The sequence below is a fragment of the Budorcas taxicolor genome, chromosome 7 (genome assembly GCF_023091745.1).
Source record: "Budorcas taxicolor isolate Tak-1 chromosome 7, Takin1.1, whole genome shotgun sequence".
Classification (NCBI taxonomy): Eukaryota; Metazoa; Chordata; class Mammalia; order Artiodactyla; family Bovidae; genus Budorcas; species Budorcas taxicolor.
Window position 1 is genome coordinate 51,743,764 of NC_068916.1, and position 12,283 is coordinate 51,756,046.

The following is a 12,283-nucleotide window of genomic DNA, read 5'->3' on the forward strand; positions in this document are numbered from 1 at the left end:
ACCGTTGAGATCAAACAATATTTTAGATATACCCACAGAAGAAGCCTTTGTTTCTGAATAGGAAGCCAGACCTATGGAAACTATACATTTCCAAGTATTACCTAAAAACCTTTTTGTTTTCTGAGAAAAATCAATGAATCTGAGATGTTGCCACTTTCAGAAATTCTTATTAATGTTTCAGAATGTGCATGGAGATGTGCATGAGATTTGGGTGGCTTTTCCATCACTGGAAACCACACAGGGAGTTCAATTCACAATAATACACAATGCAATAGTGGGGTAAGTAATTTGCCAATTCAGGAGGGGAAAAAAATCCCTGGATGAAGTACAACCTAAGGTAAGTTTAATTCTCACAGAAAAGAATAATAGGTATCAACACTAGTCTCAGACCTCCTAAGGTCAAGATTGTGACAACCAATGACAATCTTGGCAATGCATGCTTTTCAGCAACCTGGTTATCAAAGGCTGCAAAAGGTTTAAATCTCAGTAAATTAAGAAACAGTTCACCGAATTCTCCAATTTCTGGAATGTATTCACCAAACACTTTAAATACCACTCATGTACTTCCCTGGTGGTCCAATGGTTAAGAATCTATCTGCCAATGCAGGGGACATGGGTTTGATCCCTGGTCCAAGAAAATTCCACATGCCACAACTACTGAAGCCCTTGACCCCTAGAGACTGTACTCCACAAAAAAAGACGCCACCACAATGAAAAACCCGAATATTGCAACTAAAGAGTAGCCCCCACTTGAAGCAACTAAAGAAAGCCCATGCAGCAACTAAGACCCACTGCAGTCAAAAATAATAAATAAATGTTTAAAATATAAATAAATACCACTCATATCTGTGAATTATAAACATCCACTGCAAAAAAATTACCAGGCAATTTCAGGGTTATGTGGCAAACAGTCAGGCAATTTACATCAGAAATAGCTTCAGAAATACCTTCACGTAAAAGATGTTGGATAACAACTGCATTTACTTTCACGTAAAAGATGTTGGATGACAACTGCATTGGATGACAATTATATAAAGCTGGTCATGTTGACACTTACCTGCTCATCCTAGAGTACATCCAGAATTTGACTTCACCTCTTTAAGAATTATCTCAGAACTCTGGAATAAAAAGAAAATGCCTTGGTCCTTCCTTCCAAAATTTTCTTTCCATTGAATGTAAAAAAAAAAAAAAATTCCCACACTCTGCCAACCTAGTGCAGGACAGAGAGACAAGAGATATATCTCTTTAACATCACTTTATCTCCAATTAAATTAGGTTCCGGAGAAGACAATGGCAACCCACTCCAGTACTCTTGCCTGGAAAATCCAATGGATGGAGGAGCCTGGTAGGCTGCAGTCCATGGGATAACTAAGAGTCAGACATGACTGAGCATCTTCACTTTTCTCTTCCATGCATTGGAGAAGGAAATGGCAACCCACTCCAGTGTTCTTGCCTGGAGAATCCCAGGGATGGGGGAGCCTCGTGGGCTGCTCTCTATGGGGTCGCACAGTCAGACACGACTGAATCAACTTAGCAGCAGCAAATTAGGTTCTTTGAAGCTGAAAACAAGACAGTAGGTGGTGATAACTATCGCCCTTGGCATTCCTTTTTTTCTCGGCTCTGGGTAAAAAGTAGAGAAAAACATCCCCTTTCCAAATAACATTATAGTTGTTTTATTGCTAACTTCACTAGTGTCTTCTTTTGTTCTGAAGCATAAATAATTGTTCATTTATAGTCAACAAGTACCGATACCGTACCTATTTTTACCTTTTTATTTACCTACAAGATAACTGATCTGGACACTTCAAAATATTCAGTATCAATAAAATACAGTGGACCATTCCAGAATAAATAGATGTAATATCCAATACAATCATGAAACTTGATTAAAAAAAAAAACAAATTTTCTATGATATTCCTTACATCAAGTGGCTAAAAAAATTAGAGCATTTGTAAAAGGAATTCAGTGAATATGAATTCTTATTTAGTTCAGTAAAGTTCAGTCGCTCAGTCGTGTCCAACTCTTTGTGACCCCATGAACTGCAGCAGGCCAGGCCTCCCTGTCCATCACCAACTCCGGGAAGAAAATTGGGGAAGGATAATGAAAGGATAATTAAGAAAAATCATTAGGGACTATATTTTAGATAATCTGGAATTATTGTTGTTTCGGTACATTAAGAGACACTACTTGAAAATATTCCACTTGAATGCCGTCAGTCTGAAAATAAAGGACTGGGATTTCCTAAATATTGTGCAGAAAATAAAACACTCGGAAAGGACGCAGGGTGGCGCTGCAGCATTAGAAGTAGAAGAAAGCAAGCTACCAGCCTGTGCTCCTCTAGCGATGTTCTGCTTAAGAAGCAAGCAGGAAAGGGAGGCTTTTTAAGGCAGTTGCTCAGGGAAATCAGAGCCCTAGACATCTCTATTTATCCCAGGATCTGAGTGATACTGGGAGATCAGCGACAACGTGAATCCGAGCTGGGTCAAGTCGTCTGGGAAACCAGAAAGCAATGAAGGCAGGAGAGAATGGAACGCTTTCTGAAACAAAGGCAAGTCTTGATATTCCTTGTTTTGCTGGGCATTAACTCAGGCTGGTTCTGAGCCTAGGCATTATTCAGTGGCTGAGGAAATGGACAGTGGCTCCTTTGTGGCCAATCTATTGAAAGGCCTGGGATTGGGGGTAGATAATCTAGCTGTGCACCCCAGGGTTGTTTCTGAATTGGAAAAAAAAAATGCGTTTGCATTTTGATAGGTAGACCGAGGATTTGTTGTTAAATGAGAAACAGGACCGGGAGGAGCTGTGTGGCCTTACCGAACCCTGTGTACTACCTTTCCAGATATTACTAGACAATCCCTTGCACTTTTTCCAGGCTGAGATACGGATTAGGGGCATAAATAATCATTCCCCAGTTTTCCCAAAGAAATAATTTTGAAAATTTCAGAAAGTATCACTCCCGGAACTACTTTCCAAATAGAGTGTGCCCTGGACTTAGATGTAGGAATCAACAGTTTCCAAGTTATACAGTCAGCCCCAATTCCCACTTCCATCTTAAATTACAAGACAGTTCCAAGAGCACAATATTACCACAAGCCGGTGCTGGACAAAGCACTGGATCGAGAGGAAGAGCCTGAGGTCAGATTAACCCTCACAGCACTGAATGGCGAGATTCCACCCAGGTCTGGGACTGATGCGGATTAGACAGCAATGATAATGCCCCCGAGTTTGTATAGCGGCACTATGAGGTGCAAGTCCTGGAACACTGCCCCATTGGATTCCAGGCTGCCATCGTTTCTGCCAGAGATTTAGATATTGGAACCAATGGAGAAATATCTTATGTATTTTCGCAAGCACCTGAAGATATCTGCAAAACATTTCAAAAAATGCAAATTCGGGAGAAATCCTTTTAATACGAGAACTGGATTTTTAATCTACACAGACCTATACATTAAATATTCAGGCGACAGATGGTGGGGGCTTTTCTGGAAGTTGTGCGGTGCTTGTTCAAGTGATGGATTTGAATCCATCACTGACCATATCAACTCTTTTCAATGAAATCCTAGAAAATTTGCGGGAGACCGTAATTGCTGTATTCAGCGTTTCAGACACTGACTCGGGACAATGGAAGGATGGCTTGCTCCATCCAAGAGGATCTTCCTTTCAATCTTAAACCCTCTGTTAAAAACTTTTATACTTTAGTCACAAACACAGCCCTGGACCGAAAAGCAAGACCCGAATATAACATCACAATCACTGTCACTGACATGGGAACTCCCAAGACTGAAAACCCGAGCACAACATAATCGTGTTGGTGTCTGACGTCAATGACAACGACCCCGCCTTCACCCAGACTTCCTACACCCTGTGGGTCCGCAAGAACAGCCCCGCCCTGCACATCGGCAGCGTCAGCGCCACAGACACACGACAATGCCCAGGTCACCTACTCGCTGCTGCCGCTCCCTGACCCGCTCGTGCCTCCCGCCTCCCTCGTGTCCATCAACCCCGACAACGGCCACCTCTTCGCCCTCAAGTCCCTGGACTTCGAGACCCTGCGGGCCTTCTTGTTCCACGTGGGCGCCACCCACCGCGGCTCGCCCGCGCTCAGCAGCCAGGCGCTGGCGCGGGTGCTCATGGCGGACGCCAACGACCACGCGCCCTTCGTGTTCTACCCGCTGCAGAACGCCTCGGCGCCCTGCACCGAGCTGGTGCCCAGGGCGGCCGAGCCGGGCTACCTGGTGACCAAGGTGGTGGCGGTGGACGGCGACGCGGGCCAGAACGCCTGGCCGTCATACCAGCTGCTCAAGGCCACGGAGCCCAGGCTGTTCGGCGTGTGGGCGCACAACGGCGAGGTGCGCACGGCGCGGCTGCCGACGCGCCCAAGCAGCGGCTGGTGGTGCTGGTCAAGGACAACGGCGAGCCGCCGCTGTCGGCCAGCGTCACGCTGCACGTGCTGCTGGTGGACGGCTTCTCGCAGCCCTACCTGCCGCCCCCGGAAGCGGAAGCGGCGGCCGCGGCGCCGGCCGACCCGCTCACCGTCTACCTGATGGTGGCCTTGGCGTTGGTGTCGTCGGTCTTCTCCGTGCTGGTGTTCGTCTTGGCGGGTCGCTGCCCGGTGGCGAAGGGCCACTTCCCAGGCCACCTGGTGGACGTCAGCAGCATGGGGACCCTGTCCCAGAGCTACCAGTACGAGGTGTGCTTGACAGGAGGCTGGAGGTTAAATGAGTTTAAATTCTTGAAACCGATTCTTGCTAGTAGTCTGGTTCAAGACACTGAGCAGGAGTAGCGCAGATCTGCAATTCCAAGAATAGCCGTAGGTTTCATTAACATTAGAATCAAAAAGTTTTTTGACTACGAAAGTGTAGGGAAGGAGCAAATTGGTTAAGATGGCGGTGATCAGACTCACCCCCAAGGCCTCTGGTTCTCACCCAGCTTTTAAAAATACCTAGTTATATTACAGCTGAGCTCATTTATAGCACTGCGCAGGCGCAATGCCCTAAATACGCACCACCTGAGTTCTTGGGACAAGTCAAGTAGTTGCAGTTGCTGCTGTGTAGGCTATTAAGAGAGTAAAGCATGTCTGCCTTGAATGCACGGTGAATAAAGAATGTCTACGGTTCCTTTGCCTCCTTGCAGCTTCTTCCACCTTCCCCACTCCGTTTTCACCTTGCCTACCCTGGATTCAGTGAGCTACAGCGAGACAAGTGGCTTACGCAGGATACAACAAGGCAGAAAGCTTTTTTTAAAACGAAGGCTCTTCAGTTGATACAATATTTTGTTTATACATTTATTTTGCTATTTAGTCAATCCTTGAATGTTTTCCGTTTTTCATCTGCTCCCTATCTTTTCAATCTGATCTTAATGCCTCTTTTTCTAATTGGGTGATTAAAAATAAATGCATTATGTTTTAATGGTGATTCCATATAGGTTTATTTAAGGTAGTCATTTCAAATTCTATATCCAAAGAAATGTAGAGTTCTAAACCACCAATCTTACAACTTACCCTGTTGAATATAGTCAAATATTCTTTTATAATACCCCTAAAGCATCTTTGTCTGTGGTTAATGAAATGTATAGATACAAGTCTGTTTTCTTTAAAATGTATTATTTTAAAGTGTATTGTCTTCCAGAGGCTTAGTAATCAAAACTTATAATTTTCTGTTTTGACAATTGCAATTAGTATTTCAATATTACATATGCTTATATTGGGCAGAAATGAACAAAAGTATAGGTTAATAAGGCAGAGTATGTTTTTGCCTAAAGTGTTTATTTATGATGGATGACAAAAAATTCAACCTAAGGCATTTTGAACAACTGATTGTGCTTTCCCATTCGGTGTAAAAACATTATTTAGTAAGGCATCTGGTGGGAAGACAATTTGTTTTGTAACTTCTGAGATGTAAATATTATCAACCTGAGGGCCATTTTTAAAAATTCATTTTAACTGGAGGCTAATTACTTTACAATACAGAAGAATTGTACAAAAAAGATCTTCACGACCAAGATAATCATGATGATGTGATCAGTCACCTAGAGCCAGACATCCTGGAATGTGAAGTCAAGTGGGCCTTAGAAAGCATCACTATGAACAAAGCTAGTGGAGGTGATGGAATTCCAGTTAAGCTATTTCAAATCCTGAAAGATGATGCTGTGAAAGTGCTGCACTCAATATGCCAGCAAATTTGGAAAACTCAGCAGTGGCCACAGGACTGGAAAAGGTCAGTTTTCATTCCAATCCCAAAGAAAGGCAATGCCAAGGAATGCTCAAACTACCGCACAATTGCACTCATCTCACATGCTAGTAAAGTAATGCTTAAAATTCTCCAAGCCAGGCTTCAGCAATATGTGAACTGTGAACTTCCAGATGTTCAAGCTGGTTTTAGAAAAGGCAGAGGAACCAGAGATCAAATTGCTAACATCCACTGGATCATGGAAAAAGCAAGAGAGTTCCAGAAAAACATCTATTTCTTTATTGACTATGCCAAAGCCTTTGACTGTGTGGATCACAATAAACTGTGGAAAATTCTGAAAGAAATGGGAATACCAGACCACCTGACCTGCCTCTTGAGAAACCTATATGCAGGTCAGGAAGCAACAGTTAGAACTGGACATGGAACAACAGACTGGTTCCAAATAGGAAAAGGAGTACGTCAAGGCTGTATACTGTCACCCTGCTTATTTAACTTATATACAGAGTACATCATGAGAAACGCTGGGCTGGAAGAAACACAAGCTGGAATCAAGGTTGCCGGGAGAAATATCAATAACCTCAAATATGCAGATGATACTACCCTTATGGCAGAAAGTGAAGAGGAACTAAAAAGCCTCTTGAAGGTGAAAGAGGAGAGTGAAAAAGTCGGCTTAAAGCGCAACATTCAGAAAACTAAGATCATGGCATCTGGTCCCATCACTTCATGGGAAATAGATGGGGAAACAGTGTCAGACTTTATTTTGTTGGGCTCCAAAATCACTGCAGATGGTGACTGCAGCCATGAAATTAAAAGACGCTTACTCCTTGGAAGAAAAGTTATGACCAACCTAGATAGCAACTTAGATAGCATATTGAAGAGGAGAGACATTACTTTGCCAACAAAGATCCGTCTAGTCAAGGCTATGGTTTTTCCAGTGGTCATGTATGGATGTGAGAGTTGGACTGTGAAGAAAGCTGAGCACTGAAGAATTGATGCTTTTGAACTGCGGTGCTGGAGAAGACTCTTGAGTGTCCCTTGGACTGCAAGGAGATCCAACCATCCATTCTAAAGATCAGCCCTGGGTGTTCTTTGGAAGGAATGATGCTAAAGCTGAAACTCCAGTACTTTGGCCACCTCATGTGAAGAGTTGACTCACTGGAAAAGACTCTGATGCTGGGAGGGATTGGAGGCAGGAAGAAAAGGGGACGACAGAGGATGAGATGGCTGGATGGCATCACCGACTCGATGGACATGAGTTTGAGTGAACTCCAGGAGATGGTGATGGACAGGGAGGCCTGGCGTGCTGCAATTCATGGGGTCGCAGAGAGCTGGACATGACTGAGCAACTGAACTGAACTGAACTGATTGTGGTGGTATTTTCCATACAATGACCTGAATCAGCCACAGGTGTACATGTATCCCTCCCATCTGGAACCCCCCTCCCAACCTCCCTCCCCATCCCATCCCTCTGGGTTGTCCCAGTGCACCAGCTTTGAGTGCCCTGTTTCATGCATGGAACTTGGACTGGTGATCTATTTCACATATGGCAATATACACATATAGTAATGTTAATCTCTCAAATCATCCCACCCTTGTCTTGTCCCACAGAGTTCAAAAGTCTGTTGTTTATATGTCTCTTTTGCTGTCTCACATATAGGGTGGTGGTTACCATCTTTCTAAATTCCATATATATGTTAATATACTGTGTTAGTGTTTTTCTGACTTACTTCACTCTGTTTAATAGGCTCCAGTTTCATCTACCTCATTAGAACTGATTCAAATGTGTTCCTTTTAATAGCTGAGTAATATCCCATTGTGTATACATACCACAGCTTTCAGGAAGTACATGTATACACACTAAGTGCTTTATAGTAAAAGTGATGTTCCATCCAATCCTACTTTTTAAAAAATTAATATGTATTTGGCATTTATATGGTTATATATTAAGGAAATATTTTCTTGTTTCCTCTCTTAGTTCCCTTTTTCTGATTTGAATCTGACATGATCCTTCTAGGATAAACACTGCCCATCTACATCAGCATTCTACAATAGTTCCTATAGAGTAATAAAAAGATTAGAAGAATGGAAAGTTCTAATGAAAGAGCAATGTCCCTATGAAAGTCTAAATTAACTAAGACTAAAATCTGGAAACAACTAAACACCAAATTTTATGTCTATTTTGAATGAAATAGAAAAAAAACTTATTTTTATGTAACAAAATATTTATTCCCCAATTAAAGAATCTGATTAGGAAAATAAAAAATTTCTCCTCCTGGACATTTTCTCATCCAGAACGACAGAACTTACCAGGAATTGAATATTCATGATTAGAAGAAAGAAGTTTCTCAAAGATTTTGAAAATTCTAAAAAGAAAGAATGTTAACTAGATGTTAACTACACTCATATGATCATTTGCAATATGCACAAATAGCAAATTATGTCACACCTGAAACTAACATAGTGTTATATTTCAATTACAGCTCAAAATAAAAAACCCTAATGACATGTCTTCAATCATGTAAAGTTATAACCACATTAAAATGGTGTTATATAACTGAGAATCACATACATGAATCCTTAATAATCAGAGGAAAGGTAGTATTTCCCTTCACTCATTAAATACTTTATACAGATGTCTGGATCAGGCTCCTTGCTCAGATTTTTTTTTTTATTCTTTCATAATTGGAGTTTTCATGAAGATTAGAGAAAAAGTAATTCTGATCAAACTTTTCTTTATTTGGCTGGCTTTGTCTCAGGTCATGTCAGATCCAGGGAAGTTTTCAACTGTGGAAGATAGGGAGGCCCATTGTTTTTTGGCAAATATGGTATATGATTTGGGTCTCAAGTTGTAGGGACTATATAACTGAGGAATCATTTAGACTCTGAAATAATAAGCATAGATGCCTAATAATATTTTAGTTGATGGGTGCACTGAATTCACATATTGTTGAGAAAGTGATTAGAATTTAGTAAAGCCTTCAGAAAAGATCATGTGGACTACATTTGAAGATAGTTAACAATTATACCTTACTGTTGATTCAAATTGCTTTCATTTCTTGGCTACTGGGAACCTTTTTACCCTTTGAGGAAAACTTTCAGAAATTTCTTTATCTGGATATTTTTGACAGAAGGCACAATATGTATAATACTATCATTACTACTTTTTGGAATCTCCTAAAGTGAAAGTCTGTGTGTGTGTGTACGCAGTTGTGTCTGACTTTTGGTGACATCATGCACTGTAGCCCACCAGGCTCCCCTGTCCATGGAATTTTCCAGGCAAAAATACTGGGTTAGGTTGCAATTTCCTACTCCAGGGGCTCTTCGAAACCAGAGATCAAACCCATGTCTCTTGTGTCCCCTGTGTTGGCAGATTCTTTACCTCTGTACCACCTGGGAAGCCAAAGTGAAAGTTTGGCACAAGGTAAAAGTGATGACTTTCTACAAAATTTTTCTAGAATTTTCTTCGAAGAGGATGGAAAAATTTATTAGTGAATTATTTCCAGATTGATCTCTTACTGATATTCTAGTTTTTTTAACACTGAAAAGCAAAGAGATGAACTTTAAACTTTTATGTAGTTGTTAAAAGACTATATTCAAATATCACTCATTAAAACTAGTGAAGTAACTTACTGTACTTTTAATAAATCTTCCTGAATCCTTAAATATGGCTTCCTTATAAATGAGGACTTTATAAAGTGACAGTTTTAACAAATACATCCCACTACTCCATTTTTCTTCTTAGACTTACACATTTTAAAGCTGGCAACATATTAGTCATAGTTCAGAGTTATTTCTATGTCTGATCCTCATATTCTTTGCCAATGGCTTAGTTGATGATAGATTTTAAAATGTAAGTTAATTTTCCTTCTCTTCTAGAATTTGGTATTCAAAACTGTTGATGAAGAGTATATCACTCTAGTTTGCATTCTTTTATCTGTAAACTCCTTTAAGATTTTTTCTTTATTCTTGATATTCTGATAATTTGCTAGACCCAAACCTAAGATTTACCCTGTATACTGAATTTTTAAAGTAACTATAGTTTTTTCCCCCCAGAATTTCTATCTGACAGGTGTTCACAACAAATTGTTATTTTTGTTACAATTACCATTTCTTTCTTTTTTGTTGAAAGAAATTAAATATCTTTTACTTTGAATATTGTTCCACTCTCTGTTTCTTATATGTACCTTCTTTTATTTAAGTTTGTTTTTTACACTGTTTTTCTTTGTTAGTTGGTGATATTTTATTGAGAATTTGCGTTCTATTGGAGGGCTCCCCTATACCAGTACTACTTTTGGAGGCTCAGGTGGTTATAGCCTCAGGCTCTACAAATGAAAGCCTTAATTAAGAAGCTTAGCTCAACTCTGTGACATGGGTGGAAGTCCTGGGCCAACACTTAATGATGTGTTTGAGTTGAGCCCCAGTCTCCCTTGGGTGGTACTACTCTGCATTTGCTCTATGAAGCAAAATCTTAGGGATTGTCACCCTCTGCTTCTTGGCTGTTGTGGGGTCTGATAAGATGATAGACATGAGAAATCATGGAGATATCATTTACTTTTCAATCTTCAGAGTGTGCTGATATACAGTAAAGCTGATTTTGAGGAAAATGAGTTGTAACTGAAGTAACTGATACATCAGAATTACCTACAGGGGGAAAACATGGTCTTGATTAATATGCATGAAACAGTGCTACCCATGGCGGTCCTGGATGGTGCACACAGCTTGCTAGATGACAAAACCCACTGCTGAGCAACCTTATATTGTGTACTAAGTTGGTGCCAGGTAGAACAAGGTAGAATTCTAGATGGTGACTTGAGCTAGAACTCATGACTATCTTATCAATGATTCAAAGATTTAAAGTACTTCATGTTTAGCATATGGACCAACAACCTGGAAGTATGGAGTACCAAGCCATAACTAGGATCCTAAGAAAACAGACAGCAGGGCACAAGCCACCTTGTGAAGAAGCCACCTTCTATTTGGCATAGTCAGGCTTACCCATCTAGGACCTATCCCCGCCCTACGTTCTCTTCCTTTAACTACCTATAGAAGTTTACTCCGGTCAACACATATTCTACTCTCTTGATCACTGATTTGACTTAGCCATCTTCCTCTCAATTCTCTTTGCTCCTATTCAGTGATGCTGAAATGTAGAGGATGAACACGGAGCCTTCAGTGAATTGCTGCTCATAAGGCCATCTTCTGAGCATTCTGGAGGTGTCAACATCACTGGGACTTAGTTCCAGAATTATTAATATGAGAAGTTTCTGACTTGAATATCAGAGGTAAATGGGTTCACATTTTTGAAGTCAATCATTTCCAACTAATATGGGCTGTCCATGAGGAAAGACTTTGATGAAAACTCAACTTCTAGAAAGATTAGAGGTTTATCAAAAATTAAAACTGTCTTCTCTAAATATTGTCATTTTGAGTTTTTTCCCCCTAAATGGGGAAATGGAGTTCTTCCTCCTGAAGTTTTCATTCTATTCAACAAGATTTAGTCAGTAATTTTAAAACCTTCCACAAAGAAAAAGCCCAGGACCAGATGGCTTCACTCGTGAATCCTACTGAACATTTATAGAATTAACACCAATCCTTCACAAACTTGTAATTTTTTTAAAAAGGAGCAGGGATCACTTCCAAATTAATTCTATGAGGTCAGCACCAGACAAAGATAATACAAGAAAATTAAATACCAATATCCTGTGTAAATATAGATGCAAAAAATCCTCAACAAAATATTAGCAAACTGACTCCAGCAATACATAAAAAGGATTATATACCATAATCAAGTGGGATTTTGAAATGATGGTTGAAAAACACTCATGAAACTAAATAATAGGAACCATCCTCTAGGTGATAAACTGCAACTATAAAAGTCTAACTTCACATGTAATGGAGAAAGACTGAAAGCTTTCTCTCTAAGACCAGAAACAAAACAAGGCTGTTCCTGCCAACTGTTTCTACTTAACATTGTACTGGAAGTTCTAGCCAGATCAATGTGACAAGAAATGAAATTATTCCAACTGGAAATGAAGTAAAAGTATCTCTGCAGGTGACATGATCACACATATAGAAAATCCTAAGTAATCCACACACC

General features: G+C 40.5%; 1 pseudogene; it reads left to right on the forward strand.

The window, feature by feature from the left end:
* Positions 1-320: 320 nt before the first annotated feature.
* LOC128051028 (protocadherin beta-2-like) lies at positions 321-4,781 on the forward strand (annotated as a pseudogene).
* The last annotated feature ends 7,502 nt before the right edge of the window (positions 4,782-12,283 follow it).